This window comes from Lactuca virosa, chromosome 5 (assembly GCF_052849685.1).
Source record: "Lactuca virosa cultivar CGN04683 chromosome 5, Lactuca_virosa_CGN04683_v6, whole genome shotgun sequence".
In the NCBI taxonomy this organism is placed as follows: domain Eukaryota; kingdom Viridiplantae; phylum Streptophyta; class Magnoliopsida; order Asterales; family Asteraceae; genus Lactuca; species Lactuca virosa.
In genome coordinates, this window is record NC_136430.1 from 161,233,732 (window position 1) to 161,241,978 (window position 8,247).

At 31.5% G+C, this 8,247-nt stretch overlaps 1 long non-coding RNA gene across 2 annotated transcripts; it reads left to right on the forward strand.

Moving 5' to 3' along the window:
* The first annotated feature begins 2,267 nt into the window (after positions 1-2,267).
* On the forward strand, positions 2,268-3,788 carry LOC145116331 (uncharacterized). Of its 2 annotated transcripts, none has more exons than XR_013712002.1 (2): positions 2,268-2,736; positions 2,877-3,788. It is a non-coding gene; the product is annotated as an uncharacterized LOC145116331 (long non-coding RNA). The 2 variants fall into 2 exon arrangements; XR_013712003.1 differs by having other exon boundaries at positions 2,929-3,788.
* Positions 3,789-8,247: the final 4,459 nt, after the last annotated feature.

Below are 8,247 nucleotides of genomic sequence, written 5' to 3' on the forward strand. Positions count from 1 at the left end.
ATTTCTATATCCATCGGAACCAATAGATCTGCACTCAGCCACCGGATAACCGTCATCATCGATCTCCTTATGCCCCGATCTGAAACCATTGGGCCTCTTCTCGTCGTCGAAACTAGGTAACAGAGTTGTGGATCTTGTTGTGGATCTCATTTTAGGGTGTGGCGGGGTGTGATTTAAGAGGAATGGGTGGTTTGGTAGGTGGTGGATCGACAAGTCGTTATCCAATAGTTGGAGGTCCGACAGTTGCTCGTCCGGCAGTCAGAGGTTCGATATATGGTGCTCCATCGGTGGTAGGGTGATGGTGTGTTTATATATATATATATATATATATATATATATATATATATATATATATATATAGAGAGAGAGAGAGAGAGAGAGAGCAAAGTGAGTGGGTAAGGCTGTACTTTTTTCTGTTTCTTTTTCTTTTTAAATAAAAATAATAAGAAATTAAATAAAAAAATAATTATATAAGGGCATATTTGTCTTTTCAAGTTGGGTGTGGACCAAAACCACACAAAAATGTTAATCACAGGGACGAAAACCACACAAACTATCCAAAAGTGGACCAATGATGCACCAACAAACTTTTTGGACTAAAATCATATAATTTTGACAACCACAAGTACTATTTTTACAATTTTGTCATTTTATTATAAAAAATACTATTACATTTTTTACTTAAGATAAAGTATTAAGTATTATATGAAATCAAAACAACTCTAGCTATACATATAAAAAACGGAAAAATGAATTAAACATAATTGAATTCCTTCCAACTTTTCATAAAATGCTTCCGATAAACTTTATTTTACTCATTTGATACAAAACAAGTTAATAAATCCTATTTTTTTTTCTATAAATAAAAGTCGAATATCACATTTAGGACGTGTTCGACAAAACTAGCTGGTAGCAGGTAACTTGTAGCTTGTAGCGTTTTGTTAAACGCTACATGAAGTAGCATTTGGATTTGAAGCGTTTTGTTTAAACTAAACGCTAGAAGCTTGCAGTGCTGAACGAGAAAAAAATAACAATTTTATTTTTGATTTTTTTATAAACATAGAAATGAAAAAGAAAATGAGAAAAAGATAAAATAAGGGCATAATTGTTATTGTCAATATTCGTAGAATATTTGGAACAAAATTGCAATAAAATTAAAGGTTTGGACTAGTGGTGTTAATTTAAAAATTTTTAGACAAAAATAACAATTTTCCATATATCACAGGACCATTTTTGCAATTTGGTGAAAGGATATTGGTGTAAATGAGGGGTGCGCTACAATGTGACTTTGTGAGGATGTGGGGGTGGGGGTGGGGTAAGCATCCTTTTTTTATTATTTTTTTCTCTCAATTTTTTGCCACACACGGTAAGAAGTTACCGGTATCATTTTATTTTTCACTTTTTATCACACCACAACCCTTTGTTTTATTTTTTTTTCATTTGTTTTATGTAATTGTACGATTAAAAAATCTTTAGCATGTATAAAAAAAAACATGCGTGAGGTAACCATTTCGTATGTAAAAATAAACATGACGATAAGACTATATAGTATGGGTTTCACGCACGCTGTGTTATGCTTATGTGGTCACTACCCCTCACACCCATTTCTCCCGCTCTTTTTCACTCTCTTGTTATTTTTATATTTAAAAAAATTTGTATCTTAAATTGGTGGAAGGATAGAAATTTATTAAAATTATTGTGACATGAGAGAAAAATGAAATGTGGCCCGGAATGAACAAGTGGACATTAACGTGTTTTACGTACTATCCAAACATTCCACGTCATGCCATGTGGGTATGAATAATTAAGTCCAGCTCATCGGTATTATCCGTTGGAACAGTGGGCTCGTAAAATGCTCCACCTCAGGTTTTGGTCTTTGTCCCTTGTGCTGCAGACAAAATCATGGATCTTTTAGGTGAATATAATATTCATTAAATTTAGACTAAACAGCACAAATGGTCGGTCTTGTTTGCTCAAAATTGCCACTTTGATCCAAAAAAGTTTGTACTAGCACTAGAGGTCCAAAGTTTTCATTTTGTTGCTTGTTTGGTCCAATCAATTATGATTTTTTTCAAAATGATGGATTTGCCCCTGTTAATATGATTTTCTTTTTTTTCTTAGTTGTTTTTTTGATTTTCATATTTAAAAAAAATAAAAAAATAAAAAAAATAAAAATAAATCTCTCTCTCTCTCTCTCTCTCTCTCTCTCTCTCTCTCTATTACAAACCACCACCAGAAAAGATGGGTTCATCTAAATCAGAATCAGAGATACCCTCGCAAAAAATTGACCACCCATCTTCTACTACCTTTCATCTTCATCACCTTCATCGACATATTTCTAAAATCCAAAATCAAACCTAAGAAATCAAGTTTGGGCCCTCATACCTTCAACAAAGTGATTGAAGTATCAGCAGTCCTCTATAGCTCTGTCGAAGAATGATGCATAGATCCACCATCAACCATGGTCAAACCTGTATTCTCCCTCCTCCTTTACCTTCTACCTCCTCCTTTCAAATGTCACTTCTACATTCTCCCTCCTCTGTATTTTGTGTTAGGTTAAAACCTAAATCAGATATAACACAACCCAAAGTTATGAAGTCGAAATCGTTTCAAGCCCTAATCAGAGGAAAGAGTACCAGTGAGATTGTGCATCTGCTACAAACATGGGGGTTTTCTTGAAAACATCATGAATAAAAAACTGGATCTTGAAAGGATGTACATGATGCATACATTTAGGTTAGATTTTCTACATATTTCTTTCTCTTTGATTTTCTGCAAATTTCTGGGTTTGTAAACTCATAACCAAATCTTCGATTGTGTGGTATTTGTGTGTGTGTGTGTGTGTTTATCTTGACGTTATAGAAATCTTCAATCAGATTGATATGTTTCATATGCAATTACAAGTTCCCATTCTCGATGGATCAATAGGGGAATGGGTGGAAGCTATCGAGCAAGTTGGGATTGCAGTTGCTATGGATTCCAATGGTAGAAATTGTGAGAAACTAGCACCATATCTTACTCAACTTTCCATAGGTAAACCTAAATCCCTTTATTTCCCTTTTATAAATAAATGTCCCCAATGCACCCTTCCGACGAACATGTTTTGTGAGATATCAAGCTCAACCAGCTTCGACGAAGGTGAGGAAGATGAAGACGAATAATGAGAGTGAGATGCGGTGGTGACGGCGATGCCATCTTTTCTAGTGGTGGTTTGTAATTGAGAGAGAGAGAGAGAGAGAGAGTGTGTGTGTGTGTGTGTGTGTGTATGTGTGTGTGTGTGAGAGAGAGAGAGAGAGATTTCATTTTATTTTTTATTTTTTTTTTAAATCTGAAAATCAGAAAAACAATTAAGAAAAAAGAGAAAGTCATATTAACAGGGGCAAATCCGTCATTTTGAAAAAATATCAGAATTGATTGGACCAAACAAGCAACAAAATGAAAACTTTGGACCTCTAGTGCTAGTTCAAGCTTTTTTGGACCAAAGTGGCAATTTTGAGCAAACCACAGGGACCATTTGTGCAGTTTAGTCTTAAATTTAACATGATATTTGAATATTTGATTTAACATCAAACAATATTTGATACGTAGAAAATATATACTTTAATATGTCGATGTATTTTTTAAAATGTTCTCCTATAATGTTTTTCTAATAGATATTTTCGAAAAAGCAAGTGATGTTACTTGTATAAGGGTACGAATTAATGTGAAGTGTTATTAACAAAACTATTGTAACAAAATTAGGGTATCGAATTATATTTTTGTATATATTTAGTTTTTTTCTTCTCCAACGATTTTTTTTTTTGTTTTTTTTTCTTATCTCTGATTTTTTACACTGGTGACTCTATACTTTAAAAATTCGCTATGATCTTTGCATTTCAGGATTTTGATGAAGATGAGCTTGATTTTTAAGAATACTCAAATTTGATGTAGATGGATATGAACCCACATATTCTTTAAAAGGTGTTTTACGACGAAGCTACCGGGTTAATCATATCAAATATTAATAGGATAATTCTATCTACACGATTCAATTTCTAACTACACGATTAAATGAGTAATTCGATAAGTCGACTACGTAATTAATTGTTTTTATTAATTTTTAATGTTATATAATACTATTCAATTATTTCGTGTTATATAATATTATTAGGTTATAATTCGTGGAAATCATGATGATTGATAGGTTATACGTATAACTCGTAGAAATCATTATGAATATATTTAAAATTTTTATATAGATAAAAAAAAATAATAAAGACGGTAATTATGAGAATGTATCACTGATTTTTTAGGATACATTAAAATCTTAGAACCAAATAGGTGTTGTCCTCCTTCTTTAAGGTTAAAGTGTCAAGTCTTGTCCGGGACGTAGGTGATATTAAAAGTAGTTTGATAGGCTAACGTTAGATTTGTCGTTCAGAAAAAAAAATTAAAATCAACATCAATTTAAATTTTGAAAAAAAAAACATATCCTAATAAAATTTTCAAAATATATAATATCTATATTTTAAAATTCCTATTAAATCTCTAAGATTTTTTTTTAATCCTATTAAATCTTAGAGATTTAATAGGATTTTTAAAGGAGAGATATCATATATTTCGAAAATGTTATTTGGATAAGATTTTTTATTTTCAAAATTAAAATTGAACTTGATTTGTGACACTTTTAGGTTTCGTTTATTAGGATATTAGGATAGATAGACTTTAGTATTAGTAAACTTTATAGAATAAATAAAAACAAATTGCTTAGTTGTGAATTAAAATTTATATCAAAATTTAATATTTTATTTATAGAAAACTTTTGAAAATGAAATACATGTTAAGGTTTTTTATTGGTGAGACTTTTCTAATCTATTTAAAAATACAATTTAGTGAATTAATAAATGATTAAAGATATATATATATATATATATATATATATATATATATATATATATATATATATATATATTATTCTGGTTTTTTTGGACTATTCAATTTTTATTTTTTACACCAAATCAATCAAAATCTAAAATAATAATAATTTGGTTTTACTAAAGTCATTCAAAAAACCAAATAGTCCAATCAAAATTGTTTAATTTTATAATTCTATTTTATTCAAATTGTAAACGGCCCTACTTGACAACAAAATGATAGTTTTTTGTAAGTAATGTTTCACAAGTATGTCATTTGGTGTGAAAGTGAAGAATCGTGACACATAAACAACCATAAATCGAGCATCCTTCTCAGTACCATGATGTTGTAACTCTCATCATCTTATATATTCTTGCTTTTTATTTACTAATGTCTACAAAAGTTTGGGGGCAATTTAATAATTTTACACTAACCAAATATGGTCATATCGAAATTCAATAATACCATGAGGCAAGAGTTGGTTAAGCAATATACAAAACTAAGTCTAGTTTCCAAGGCTGATTACTCTTTCAAGGGTAATCTAGTAATTCTATAGTTTCACACTAGACATGGTCAATTCATCATGTTCATAAATTAAATACCATTAGATAAGCAATTTATGTGTATTTAATATACTAATAATAGTACAATTGAACCATAACTACCAAAAATATAGAAATAAAGAATATTATCAAACACACAAAGATATTATTATTTAACCATTAGGTTATAGTTCGTGTACTACACGACGATTGAGAACGTTAAAATAACTTACGACCAATAAAAAAAACTAATCATTAATATGAAGAATATGTCAGACGGTTACTTGTATATAATACTTGTATATAATATTAGATGTTTTGTTTGTAAGTTTATAATGATTATTTTTAATTATTCGTATCTATGATTAATAAGTAATAAAGAAATGATGTCATAAATATTAAAAATATAATCCATTATAATTTTCACAATAGTTGTATAAAGAAAATGTTAAATAGTTAGTAATGAATAATAATGAACTAGAAAGAGACCCATGCAAGCTCTGTAAAGAGTCACATTATTGTTATCTACTACCCACTATTCATAGAGTAAATCATATTTAAGTGTTAAAAAAAAAGAACCAGTACTATACAGTTTCTGATTGATTAGCAAGTGTTGAGCTTAACTTCCATTGGCATCTAGCCTTGAGATTGTTGATTGATGATAAACTTTTCTAGGCACAACTTCTTGCGTGCTCATGTCATGAGTCGACAGATGGTATTCACATACTTCAAGGGCATTTTGGACTTTTAAAATATATCTTTCAACAAAAAAGTAAAATGATTATTTTAAATCTATATATACGAATTGCAAAGATTGTGTTGTACATTTATCTATCAATCCATATGTAGAAGTGAATATGATCATAAACTTAGATCACTCTTCAAATGGAATATGCATCTGCTACCCTGAACCTCTATTGATGCCTGCAAATGAAAAATTGAAGACAACAAATCAAATCAACATTATTTGAAGATATAAGTTGTTGAAATGTAAATTTTTTAATCCCAAAAATGCCACATCACTATTCAGAGTCAAAAGATGATGATGATCATCATCATCCACTTCATCTTCTTCACTCCTCATTGTTAAAGATGAATCACCAGAATCTGATTCTTCATCTGTTTCAATTTTCAACAACAATTTTTACTACAAAACCACCTAAAATATAAGGGTATTTCTGTAATTTGTCCAAAAATGTAATCAAATCTCACCAGAAATTGTTGCATGATCAGGTAGATGTCTAACAGCTGCAACTTGAATGTTTTCAGGCAATAAACAGTTGCAGAAAGACCCTGTTCAAAGTAAATAAAAACAAATCTACAAAATTTGAATCTTTCTGTAGAAATTGAGAGAGTGTTTTGAGATGAAAAAACAATCTCAGTTTTTCTGTATATTCAAAAGAAGAGTGTACAAGGAATATATACAGGGAAAAAATAGGGCCGGCTATACTATAGAGCTACACTAAATTAGGGATTACAGCTACACTAATTGAAAGATATCAAATCAAAGACAATCTTATCTAAAATAGAAAATAAGAGATAAAAACTTTCCTAAATAACTTCATAATTTTCAACACTCCCCCTTAAGCTTGGTTGTAGATATTATATAAGCCAAGCTTGGAAATAAATTCTTCAAATTTGACTCTTGGTAAAGCTTTAGTTAGGATATCAGCGATTTGGAGGCGCGATGGAACATAGCTGAGCTGAATTATCCCGTGATCAACTTTTTCAGAAATGAAATGTCGATCTATTTCTATGTGCTTTGTGTGGTCGTGGTGAACAGGATTTTTGGCAATGTCAATAGCAGGCTGGCTATCAGTAAACATTTTTACAGATTCTTCTTTCCTCATCCCGAGTTCATTAAGTAGTCTTTGTATCCACATACCTTCACATATTCCTAGTGCAAGAGCTCGATACTCAGATTCTGCACTGCTGCGTGATACGACATATTGTTTCTTGCTCCTCCATGTAACAAGATTGCCCCATACATATGAGCAGTAACCTGTGGTTGATTTCTGATTGGTCTCCTTTGCAGCCCAACTTGCATCAGTATACACTTGGACATCACGGATTTTAGTTCTTTTGAACCGTAGGCCTAAACTGGGAGTCATCTTGAGATACCTTAGAATACGTTTGACTGTTTCTAGGTGCTCTTCAGTTGGTTCATTCATGTGTTGACTCACAATGCTTACAGAATACGCAATGTCAGGACGAGTGTGAGAGAGATAAATGAGTTTGCCAACAAGTCGTTGATAGTGTTCTTTGTTCACCGGGGTTTGTTCTTCCTCATGACACCCCTTTTTGTTTGGATCCATGGGTGTTTCTGCTGGTTTGCACCCAAGAAGGCCAGTTTCTTTTAAGAGATCCAAGATGTATTTTCTTTGAGATATAACAATACCTTCCTTGGACCGAGCAACTTCCATTCCAAGGAAGTATTTGAGATGTCCAAGATCCTTAATTTCGAATTTGGATGCCAAGTTTCTTTTTAGAAGTTTAATCGCCTCAACATCATCTCCTGTCAGTATGATATCATCAACGTAAACAGTTAGTATTGCTTTCTTCCCAGTAGTACTTGTCTTGATAAATAGAGTGTGATCAAATTGGCATTGAACATAACCCTGTGAGATTATGGCTTAACTGAATTTTCCAAACCATGCACGGGGTGATTGTTTAAGGCCGTACAAAGATTTTTTTAATCTACACACCATATTGCCTTTGGAGTTTTCAAATCCTGGAGGCATTGACATATAAATTTCTTCTTGCAGATCACCGTTTAGGAAAACATTTTTTACATCGAGCTGGTAAAGAGGCC